Source organism: Dromiciops gliroides, chromosome 3, assembly GCF_019393635.1.
Source record: "Dromiciops gliroides isolate mDroGli1 chromosome 3, mDroGli1.pri, whole genome shotgun sequence".
In the NCBI taxonomy this organism is placed as follows: Eukaryota; Metazoa; Chordata; class Mammalia; order Microbiotheria; family Microbiotheriidae; genus Dromiciops; species Dromiciops gliroides.
Window position 1 is genome coordinate 275,019,945 of NC_057863.1, and position 13,233 is coordinate 275,033,177.

The following is a 13,233-nucleotide window of genomic DNA, read 5'->3' on the forward strand; positions in this document are numbered from 1 at the left end:
CTTAGACCTAGCAAAAAAGGGGGAAGAGTAGGGATGAGCTTCATAAATAAAGCATCTTGGATTGTGGATTGAGTATTAACACAACAAATATATACCTAGAGGATTGTTCAGGGCTTTTCCTTATCTTGCAACATATACAATTAATAAGGTGGAGTTCTTTATGATGACACAAAAGTGGCTGTGAGTCCTTAGGATACAAGAGCAAAGGTTTTGTTTATTCAATAAAAGCAAACAATATTAAATTTTATATTCACAAGGGAAAGATATAGCAGGTGATTAGAATCCTAAATTACTATCATTTTAATGAAGGTTCTTTTTTTATTACCTCAGGCTCCATGCCACTATTTTAATAGTGCAACTTTCTGGTGTGGCACTTTTTCTGACTTGGTATCCTGACCCTGGGTTCTGAGACCATATGAGAGCCTTACAAAGATGTGTCAAGGACTAGGTACAGTCTACTCTTTGGGAGGACTGAAAGCTTACAGGTCCCATGCCTAAACTGTTCTTGAGAATCTGGAAAAGTACATACTTAATAAGCCCCAAGAAAACCTTGACAGGACCAACTAAATCTTCCCTTCTGGCATGCACAGAGCTTGGCCTTATCATCAAATCAGAAAACAAACAAACAAACAAGCAAATAAACAAACAACAACAACCAAAAAAAAAAAAGAAAGAAAAGAAAAGAAAAAGGGGAAATTTAGGTGGCACAGTGGATAGAGCACTGGCCCTGGAATCAGGAGGACCTGAGTTCAAATCCAGCCTCAGACATTTGACACTTACTAGCTGTTGTGACCCTGGGCAAGTCATTTAACTCCAATTGCCTCACCAAAAAACAAACAAAACAAAACATCAAATCAGGAACTAATGTAGAAGAATGGGCCCATAAATAAGCAACTAATCCCATCACAAAAATATACTATAGTGAGAGGGATGCTCCAAACACAAAGCCATAAGAAAAGGACTCCAAAAATATACAAAAATCTTCCAAAGCTTCAAAGAAAAATACATTTGGGGTACAAATTCAACTTGAAACCCTAGAAGACATGAAACAAGAGTTTTTACAAAGTTTAAAATGATTGTATCAATGAAATGAGAATTTCACTGAATATAAGAAAAATGGAATAGAGGGGAAATGGAAAAGAAATATGAGCCATGGAAGAAAGAAATGACGGGTCTTAACAGTTTTGCCCAAGGGATATGAAGCTTTGCTCAAACAACTCCCTAGGATAGACCAAACAGAAGTAAATGACTCAGGGGGCAGCTAGGTGGTGCAATGGTTAAAGCACCAGCCCTGGATTCAGTAGTACCTAAGTTCAAATCCAGGCTCAGACTCTTGACACTTACTAGCTGTGTGACCTGGACAAGTCACTTAACCCTCATTGCCCCACCCCCCCAAAAAAGAAGTAAATGACTCTATGTGATAAGAAATATTAAAACAAAGTTAAAAGACTCAAAAAAAAAATAGAAGGAAACAAAGTATCTCCCAGCCAAAACACATAACCTATTAAACAGATTGGGGTGGGGGTGGGGGTGGGGGAGAGAATCAATGGAGTACCCAAACATTATAACCAAAGTGAAAATAGAAAGAATTTATTGGTCACCATCTGAAACTCTAAATTGAAAACTCCCAGAAATGGTATAGCCAATATCCAGACCTTTTAGATCAAAGCCAAAATGTTGCAAGTAGCCAGAAAGAATTCAAGTACCAAGAAGCCACATTCAGGAACACACATAAGTTAGCAAGCACTACTATAAAAGAAGCAGAGAGCTTGGAATGTGATATTACTGAAGGGGAAAGGATATAGACTTACAGCCAAGAATAACTTATCCAGCAAAACTGAGTATAATCCTATGGGGGAAGGGCAGCTAGGTGGCACAGTGGATAGAGCACTGGCCTTGGATTCAGGAGGACCTGAGTTCAAATCCAGCCTCAGACACTTGAGACTTAACTAACTGTGTGACCCTGGGCAAGTCACTTAACCCTCATTTCCCTGGGGAAAAAAAAATAATCCTATGGGGGAGTGGGGGGAATGGGCTTTTCATAAAATAGAGAACTTCCAAGCATAGCAGATGAAAAGACCAGAGATGCAAAGAAACTCTGAAGTTCAAACACAGGAATTAAGAGAAATATTAAAAGGTGAACATGAATAAACAATGATGATTGACTAAACAAAGATAAACTTCTTACATCCTGATACAGGGAGACAATACATGTATATCCTCTGAACATTGGTGTCATCAATGGTAATAGAGGGAGTCTATTTAAGTCAGAAAGTTTCAGAATATTTGTTTGTTATGTGTTGATTATCTTAAAAAAAGAATGAAAAGGGAGAAAAGGAATACATTGTGGAAGAAGATAAAGAAGGCTAGGGGAAAGTATCCCAAATAATCAAAGTATGCAAATAGAAGTCTATACAAACAAGGAAGGTAGAAAAGGCTAAAGGGTAGCTTAATTACCCTTTTCAATCACAATCTTCTCTAATCACTTATGTTGCATTCTGTTTTCTTTTCATTTTTTTTTACTACTGTTCTTTACTATATTTTTCCTTATTGCCTCCAATATCAAATAGAAAATCCTCTGTTTAGCTTAAAAGCCATTATAATCTGTCTTCTTCCTACCTTTCCATTTTTCTTAAATTGCATTCCCCTTCTCCCACCATATATTCTTTGATCCAATTACAATGATTTTGCTGTTCCTCAAGCAAGACAGTCCATCTTCTGGCTCTGGTAATTTTTTGGGCGGGTGGGGGGGGGTCAGGACAATAAGGGGTAAGTGACTTGCCCAGGGTCACACATCTAATAAGTGTCAAGTTTCTGAGGCTGGATTTGAACTCAGGTCCTCCTGAATCCAGGGCAAGTGCTTTATCCACTGTGCCACCTAGCTGGGCTCTGGGCATTTTCACTGACTGTTTTCCATACCTGGGATTGTCTGGCTTCTCTTCTTCATCTCCTGATTTTCCTGGTTTTCTTCATTTCTCAGCTAAAATATTTCTTTTTGTATGAAGCCTTTCCCAATCATCCTTAATACTACTGCCATCCCTCATGTCACCTCTCCATTAGACTAAGAGCTCCCTGAGAGCTGGAACTTTTCTTTGTTTTTTTGCCTTTGCATCCCTAGCATGTATCATAACCTGGCACAAGGTGGGTACTTGCTGACTTGACTTGAATATGTACGAATCAGAGTTAAAATAATATTTATTAGCAAATAAATAAATAAATACACTTAAAAAAACAATTGTGGTAGAGGTAGATATATGGGGAATGGCTATAGTTCTGTCAGACAGTTTCACAATCCTTTATGTACTGGTATCTCTATGTCAAATATGTCAGTGACCTTTATTACCTTTCCCTGAATTATGGGTTGTTGTGGGTTTTTTTTTTCACTTTCTCTGCATCAAGGCATGATTTGAAAATAACTTTTTGTACCATGTTTATGATAATCATCTTTTACTGCAAAGTGAAACAAAATAACAATGTATGCATTATTCAGGCTACATTCTTAGGATTTGGGGTTTGGAAGTGACTTTACAGAGGAAGTTAACATCCCTTAGTTTTAAATATGAGGAAACAGAGACCCAGAAAGGAAAAGTGATTTGTCAAAGGTCACATAAATAGTTATTATAACCACAATTCACATTTACATAGGGTTCTACAGTTTATACTATGTACATCTTTTAAACAGTGACAAGAATGTTCATATCTATGAAATCACAGAGCTATGTGCCACATATCACTGAGAAAAAAGGTATATTCCTTTCTATCCCCATTCAGTTTTCTCCAGATAACTACCATATCTAACTTTTCTAATATTCTATTCATCTCTTTAACTTCTTTCTTATTTATTTTGTGGTTGGATTTATCTAATTCTGAGGAGGGAAGGTTCAGATCCCCCACTAGTATAGTTTTGTAACTCATTTAACTTCTCCCCTAAGAATTTGGATGTTATATTATTGGTACATACATGTTTAGTATTGATATTACTTCATTATTTATCATACCTTTTAGCAAGATGTAGTTTCCTTTCTTATCTATTTTAATTAGATCTATTTTTGCTTTTGCTTTGTCTGAGATAAGAATTTGTACCCCTGCTTTTTTTATGCCAGCTGAAGTATAATATATTCTGCTCCAACCTTTTTCCTTTACTCTGTGTGTATCTCTCTGCTTCAAATGTGTTTCTTATAAACAGCATATTGTAGGAACCTGATTTTTAATCCACTCTGCTATTCACTTCCTTTTTATGGGAGAGTTCATCCCATTCACATTCACAGTTAAGATTATTAGCTTTTTATTTCCCTCCATCCTCTTTTCCCCTTTGTTTGTACTCTTCTTTCCCTTCTTTCACCCTATTCCTCTTGACCAGTGTTTTGCTTCTGACCATGGCCTCCCTCAACCTGCCCTCCCTTTTATCAACTGTCCTTCCTTTTCTTGTCCCTCCCCCTCCCCCCTCTGCTTCTGCTCTCCCTTCTATCAATACCACCCTTTTCTCCTTTCCCTTTTGTTTCCTTAAAAAGTAAACTAAGTTTCTTTATACAAAAGGGAGTGTGTTTTATTCTCTCCCTGAACCAAATCTGATGAGAGTAAGGTTGAAACAATGCTCACCCCTCCCTTCTTTCCCTCTATTGTAATAGGTTCTTTTTTTGCCTCTTCATATGATGTAATTAACCCCATTCCACCTCTCCCTTCCTCTCTTCCCCCTGGTCTTCTTTTATTCTGCCCCTTAAGTTTCCTTATATCATCACATCAAAGTCAATTTAATAACAATACCTTAACAGAGATATAGATCCCAAGAGTTAAAAGTATTATCCTCCCTCATAGGGATGCAAGCAGTTTAACCTCATTGAACAACCTTTCCCCCACCCCAGCCCCCTTGTTTACCTCTTTATATTTCTCTTGAGTCTTGTATTTGGAGACTAGATTTTCTGTTCAGTTCTGTTCTTTTTCTCAGGAAGCCTTGGAAGTCCCCTATTTCATTGAATGTCCATCTTTTCCTCTGAAAGAGAATGATTAGGTTTGCTGGATAGTTGATTATGGATTGTAATCCAACCTCTTTTGCCTTCCTGAATATCATATTCCAAGGCCTGCGATCCTTTAATGTTGAAGCTGTCAGGCTCTGTGCAATCCTGACTGTGGCTCCATGATATTTAAATGGTTTCTTTCTAGCTGCTTGGAGCATTTTCTTCTTCATCTTATAATTCTGGAGTTTGGCAACAATATCCCTTAAAGTTCTCCTTTTGTGATCTCTTTCAGGAGGTGTTTGGTGGATTCTTTCAATGATGATTTTATCCTCTGATTCTACAATTTCAGGGTAGTTCTTGATAGTTTCCTGGAATATGGTATCTAGACTCTTTTCTTGATCATGGCTTTCAGGTAGTCCAATAATTTTCAGATTATCTCTCCTGGATCTTTTTTCCAGGTCATTTGTTTTTCCAATCAGGCATTTCACATTTTCTTCTATTTTATCAGTCTTTTGATTCTGCTTGACAGATTCTTGATTTCTCATGGAGTTATTAGTTTCTATCTGCCCAATTTTAATTTTAAGGCATTATTTTCATCAGTAAACTTTTGTACCTCTTTTTCCATCTGGCCAATTTTTTTCTCCCATTTGGCCATTATTTTTTTCCCAAGGGGCCATTTTTTTCCTCTCATTTGGCCAATTGTATTTTTTAAGGTATTGTTTTCCTGAGTGAATTTTTGTGTTTCTTTTTCCAGTGTGATTCTCATTTCTCTCATTTCTTTTTCCATTTTTTCTTCTACCTCTCTCATTTGGTTTTTAATTTTTTTTTTAGTAAGGCAATTGGGGTTAAGTGACTTGCCCAGGGTCACACAGATAGTAAGTGTTAAGTCTGAGGCCGAATTTAAACTCAGGTATTCCTGACTCCAGGGCTGGTGCTTTATCCACTGCGCCACCTAGCTGCCCCTCATTTGTTTTTTTTTTTTTTTTTTTTTGTGAGGCAATTGGGGTTAAGTGACTTGCCCAGGGTCACACAGCTAGTAAGTGTTAAGTGTCTGAGGCCAGATTTGAACCCAGGTACTCCTGACTCCAGGGCCGGTGCTCTATCCACTGTGCCACCTAGCTGCCCCCCCCCCTCATTTGGTTTTGAAAAGCCTTTTTGAGCTCTTCAAAGAAGTACTTTTGGTCTTGAGGCAAGATCATCTTCCCACTTGAGTCTTCACTTGTAGGCATTTTGACAAACTTATCTGAGTTTGAGTTTTGGTCTTCCCTTTCACCATAACTGTAATGTAAGAATAGAATGGTAAGGGTCCTTTTTTGTTTCTTGGTCATGTTGTAGCCTATTTTTAAACTTATAAAGGTGAAGTCTGTTCCTGGGGCACAGGAGTCACTGTTGCATACTTCTTACTGTTCTCAGCTGCCCCACTCTCAGCTGTGTCAAGTTTTAGCAGTGTCGAGCTACCCACTGAGCCAACCTGTGCTGATCCATGCTGCTCACTGAACTGAGTTGCCACCTGAGTTGAGCAGTGCTGAGCTGCCCTTCCCTTTCACCCAGGTGAGACAGACCTTTCCTGAAGTCTTCTAAATTATCTCAAGTAGGTGGATTGTGCATCTCTATCTTTTTGTAGGTTCTGTAGTTCCAGAATCTGTTTAGAGGCTTGATTTAATGTTTTTGAGGGAAACACAGGAAAGCTCAGGCAACTTCTTGGCTTCTTTCCACAACTTTGTCAATGTGTTTTTAAAAACATTTATTCACATTAAGCCCCAGGAAATTTTTGGTTTGGACTAAACCTGAGGCCTTAGTGATAATTTGGAACAGTTAGGCAAAATGGAAGATTTGTTCTAAAATATAAATACTCTGACTTTAGGGATGATTGGCATCTCAGCCCCCAGAATACCACCTAGTATTTGGTAATAATTCTATTGTCCAGTCTTGCCTCCTCATAAAAAGAAGGATTATTTAATCATAATTCAAGTATAACTACCTCACTTTGCCAAATACTTTCTCTCTTTTTTATTTTCTCTTTTCTTCCCAGTGTAAACACATTATTATCGCAGTTTCTGGATTTTTAAAAGTTTTTCCATCTTCTATCTTTTTCTCCCAGTTCACTTTTTTAACCTTTTTCATGTGTAATCATTAAATTTTTGTGTCTTAAACATTTTAAAAATAAATACTGTAGTTCTCTATTTTACTTTTGTTTCATTCTTTTAATTTTTGACATGTTGAATCTTGCTTTTAATTTCTTTTATATATGTATGTATGTATTTTTTTTTTGTGGGGCAATGAGGATTGAGTTACTTGCCCAGAGTCACACAGTTAGTAAGTGTCAAGTTTATGAGGCCATATTTGAACTCAGGTCCTCCTGAATCCAGGACTGGTGCTTTATCCACTATGCCACCTAACTGTCCCAATTTCTTATATTTTCTTAAAAACCTTTTGCAAAAACTAGAGAAGCAAGTGATACTGACTTGATCATGAAAAACTCTTTGAAAGCCAGGAATTTTTCTAAGATTTGGTTATTATTTTTGCAAATCCTTTCAAAACTATGCTTCTCTTGCTAAACCAATGAATGGTATAGAGATTATTACAGAAGTAGTTGACATTTAGTGTTCCCAGTGAAAATCTTTCAAACATTATGACAAAACTGACAGCAAAAACTACAAGGGACAAGGAAAAGCATTAGGCATTAGAAGGAATCACTTCTAGATTCCCTCACTCAATTCAAGAATCCACAGTCGGACACCTTGGATTGACTTGGAGACCTTGGGATAGACACGGGGCTGGTAAAGAACCAAAGGCAGAAGGCAGAGTATAGACTACTGACAGGAAAGTTTTCAGGATAGTGTCAGCACTCTCTGCCTGAGCTTTCCAGAATCCAAGCCCAGGCAAGTTCAAGCCTTCCCTAAAGCATTTGGCTACAGAAGAGTGAACTTGGGGCTTTGAGGTAAATCTAGTAGAGCACTACCTGCCCAATCTGGACAGTGACCTGAACCTTCACTAACCTTTGGCTGGATGGCTGACTGGCTAATCTGGGTTCAGGAGGAAGCAACCTTGAAGAGGAGGAGAGTGTTGTTCTGAAACCCTGGAGAGAAGCAATATATCAAGGAGGAGAGAATGATCAACAGTGTCAAAGCATGCAGAGAGGTCAATCAGAATGAGGATTGCGAAAAGGACATTCAATCTGGCAAATAAGATTATTGGTAACTTTGGAAAGAGCAGTTTCAGTGGAAGGATAAAGTCAGACACTGGGTTGTAAGGGCTTAAGAAAAGAGTAAGAAGAAAGAAAGTGGAGGCACCTATTGTAAATAACATTTTTGAGTCATTTAACTACAAAGATCAGAAGATAATAGTAAAGATGGAAGGATCAAGTGAGGTTTTTTCAGGATGGTGGAGATGTGGGCATGTTTGTAGGCAGTAAGGAATGAGTCAGTGGACAGAGATTTAAAATGAAGGGAAGATGGATTTGTGTTTCTAGATCACAGCTTACAATGTAGGGCTGACAGGTTTTAACCAATGATGGAAGATAATTAACAAAGACTGATAAGGCTGTATTTTGTCAAATGATTTGCAGATCTAATTTAGAGGCAATATGAACTGATTCAAAGCTCTAAGACTAAGGGTAATTTCCCAATATAAATGGTCAAATGGTATGAACAGGGAGGTTTCAAAGGATGAAATCTGAACTACCAACAATCATATGAGAAAATGTTCTATATCACTAATAAATGAAGAAATAAAAATTAAAACCACTTTGGGTTTCCATCTGACAATTATCAGACTAGCAAAGAAAAAAATGACAAATGTTGGAGGGCCTGTAAGAATACAAGTATGCTAGTGCACTGTTAGAGAAGCTGTTGATTAGTTCTGCCATTCTGAAAAGCAATTTGGAACTATAGACAGAAAGTTAACAAACTATGCATACCCTTTGACCTATAACACTACTAGGCCTCTAGACCAAAGAAATCAAAGAAAGAGGAAAAGGATATTCTATTATATATATATATATATATATATATATATATATATATATATATATACACACACATATATATATATACACATATATATATATACACACACATATATATATACACATATATATATATATATACACACATATATATATATATATACACACACATGTGTGTGTGTGTCTGTGATTGTGTGTATGTATATATGTATGTATTTATAGCAGTTCTTTTCATGGTAGCTAGAAATTTGAAAGTAAAAGGTTATCCTTCTACTTGGGAATGACCAAACAAGTTTTTCTATATTAATGTAATGAAATACTATTGTGAGATATTAGAAATGATGAAATTGTTCCATTTTATAGAAAAAGGTTAAAATATTATTAATAATTGATGAAATGGGCAAATCGAGAAGAAACTGGAGGGGATTTTTATGAATTAATTCAGATCAAAGTAAGCAGAACTAGAACAATTCATATGATGATAAAATTATAGAAAAAATGACTTTAAAAATTTTAGAAATCTGACCAAAGCAATAATAAACCATGAGTCCAAAAGAATGAAGACTGAAACATACTACTCACTTCCAGACAGAAAAGCAATGAAATTAAAAAGCAGAAAGTCACATATATTTCTGGACATGACTAATGTTATCATTTGTTTTGTCAGATCATGTAGATATGTATTGAGGGATTTTTAAAACATTGCTCCATTGGGTTCAAGTTGTAGGCATTAGGGAATGAGCCAGTGGAGAGAGCGAGATTAAAAATAAAGGGAAGAGGGGGAAGCTAGATGGCACAGTGGATAGAGCACCGACCCTGGAGTCAGGAGTCAAATTCGGCCTCAGATGCTTGACACTTACTAGCTGTGTGACCCTGGGCAAGTCACTTAACCCCAATTGCCTCACTAAAAAAAATAAATAAATAAAATAAAAGGAAGGAAGATTTGTGTTTCTAGATTACAGTTTACAATGAAGGGCTGACAGATTTTAACCAACAATGAAAGACAATTAGGTTCAGTGGGAGTGTTTGTTGGAATAACAGATTAATTTTTAAATGCTTGTTAGTTGAAAAATAACAATAAAAGGAAATGATGTACACTCCTTCCGATTAAAAAAATTCCAATTATATGTAAAGATGGTTTTCAAAATATGTTCTCATAAGATTTTTAGGTCCAAATTTTTCTCCCTCTTTCCCTTCCCTCCCCCTGCCCAAGACAAGAAGCAATATGATATAAGTTATATATGTACATTCATATCAAACATATTTCAGGATTAGTCAGGTTGTGAAAGAAGAATCAGAACAAAAGGGAAAACCCTCAAAAAAAAAAAAAACGTAGAAACGGTATGGTTCAATCTGCATTGAGAATCCACAGTTCTTTTTATCTGGATGTGGAGAACATTTTCCATCACGAGTCCTTTGCAGTTGTCTTGGACCATTGCAGTGCAGAGAAAAGCCAAGTCTATCACAGTGGTTCTGCTCACCTCACTCAGCATCAGTCCACTTCAGTTTTTCCAGGTTTTTCTGAAATCTGGCTCTTCATCATTTTTGATTCTGTTTAGAATTTTATTTTACAAATTACAGGTAAAACCAAATTTCGACATCAATTTTTTAAAACTGTGTTCCAACGTGTCTTCCTCCCTCCCTTTCCACCCCCCCAACCCCAAGAACTCAAGCAATTCAATATAAGTTATACATGAGTAGTCATAGAAAACACCTCCACTTTAGCTAGGTTGTGAGAGACAACAGATTAAAACAAAACTTCAAATGAAGTGTCAAAGAAAATTATATTTCAATCTGTTTTCACATACCATCAGTTCTTTCTCTGTATATGGAATCCAATTTTTATAAGTCCTTCAGAGTTATACTGGATCGTTGCCTTGCTGAAAATAACCACATGCTTCCCAGCAGATCATCTTACACTATTTCTGTTCTTTTGTGTTTAGTATATCTCACTCTGCTTCAGTTCATGTAGGTCTTTCCAGATTTTTCTCATAGCTTCCTGTTCATCATTACTTTTATATAGTACCTTAATCTTGACAAAGAATTTTCTTCACAATAGCCCAGCATAGAGGTACCATATATTTTGCCATTAAAATCAATCATCATAACTATTTCCATCCATCCTATTCCCTTCCCATGATATTGAATCTATTTTCTATCTTCTTTTACCCTATTCTTCCTCAAAAGTGTTTTGCTTCTGACTGCCCCCTCCCCTGCTCTGACATCCCTTCTTTCACCCTTCCCTCCTTATCCTCTTCCCCTCCTACTTTCCTGTAGGGTTAAATAGATTACTCCTCCCAATTGGGTGTGTGTGTTATTCTCTCCTTGAGTCACCTCTGATGAGATTAAGGTTTTTGAGCTAATTCTGTATTCTAAATTTTCTTCCTCCCTCCTTCCTCAACCCTCCCTATGAAATCAAGCAATTCAATATGTCATAAATTTGTAATTATCCAGAACATCTTCAAGTTCCTCAAAAGTGTTTTGCTTTTTAGTGCTCCCTCCCCCAATCTGCCCTTCCTTCCTTTCCCTCTCCCCACCCCCATCTCCTTCCCCTCCCACTTTCCCTCAGGGCAAAATATATTACTATATACATTTGAGTATGTATGTTATTCCTTCTTTGAGCCAATTCTGATGATAGTAAGGTTCACTCACTCCCCCATTCCTTCTCCCTCTTCCCCCCCCTCTATAAGCTTTTTCTTGTTTCTTTTATGTGAGCTACTTTTTCCCAGTCCACCTCTTCCTTTCCCTTTCTTCCAGTGCATTCCTCTTATCTCTTACCTTTATTTTTTTCTATTTAGAATTTTATTTTCTAAATTACAGGTTAAACAAATTTTGACATCAATTTTTAAAACTTTGTGTTCCTACTTCTCTTCCTCCCTTCCCACCCCCAAGCCCCAAGAACTCAAGCAATACAAGTTATATATGAATAGTCTTAGAAAACATCTCCACTTAAGTTAGGTTGTAAGAGACAACAGATTAAAACAAAACGTCAGTTAAAATGACTATAAAAAAATTATGCTTCAATCTGCTTTTAGATACCATCAATTCTTTCTCTGTAGATGGAATGCAATTTTCATAAGTCCTTTAGAGTTATGCTGGATCATTGCCTTGCTGAAAATAACCACATGATTCCCAGGAGATCATCTTACACTATTTCTGTTCTTTTGTGTACAGTACATTTAATTCTGCTTCAGTTCATGTAGGTCTTTCCAGGTTTTTCTCATAGCTTCCTGTTCATCATAACTTTTATATAGTACCTTAAACTTGACAAAGAATTTTCTTCACAATAGCCCAGCATAGAGGTACCATATGTTTTGCCATTAAAATCAATCATCATAACTATTTCCATCCATCCTATTCCCTTCCCTTGATTTTAAACTATTTTCTATATTTTCCCCCTATTCCTCCTCAAAAGTGTTTTGCTTCTGACTGCTCCCTCCCCTGCTCTGACATCCCTTCTTTCACCTTTCCCTCCTTATCCTCTTCCCCTCCTACTTTCCTGTAGGGTTAGATAGATTACTCCTTCCAATTGGGTGTGTATGTTATTCTCTCCTTGAGTCACCTCTGATGAGATTAAGGTCTTTGAGGTAATTCTGTGTTCTAAATTTTCTTCCTCCCTCCTTCCTCAACCCTCCCTATGAAATCAAGCAATTCAATATGTCATAAATTTGTAATTATCCAGAACATCTTCAAGTTCCTCAAAAGTGTTTTGCTTTTTAGTGCTCCCTCCCCCAATCTGCCCTTCCTTCCTTTCTCTCTCTCTCCCTCCCGCCCTCCCCCCATTTATCACCTTTCCCTCCCACTTTCCCTCAGGGCAAAATATATTACTATACCCATTTGAGTATATATGTTATTCCCTCTTTGAGCCAATTCTGATTATAGTAAAGTTTACTCAGTCCCTCATTCCTTTCCCCTCTTCCCCTCCCTTCCATAAGCTTTTTCTTGTTTCTTTTATGTAAGCTACTTTTCCCCAGTCTATCTCCCACTTTCCCTTTCTTTCCGTGCCTTCCTCTTACCCCTTAACTTTATTTTAAAGATTTCATCACAGATTAGGTAAGTGGTGAAATGGACAAAGCACCAACCCTGGACCCAGCCCAAATCCAGCCCCAGACATAAGACCCCCCACCCTGCCTGCCCTACAAAAAACAAGGATATACAAAAAATAATTGCTTTACAGATATCATCCCTTTATATTCAATTCACACCTGTGTCCTCTGTCTTAGTGTATTCCTTTTAGCTGCCCTAATACTGAGTAAGTTCTTATGAGTTAGAAGTATTATCTTCCCATGTAGAAATGTAGATAGTTTAATC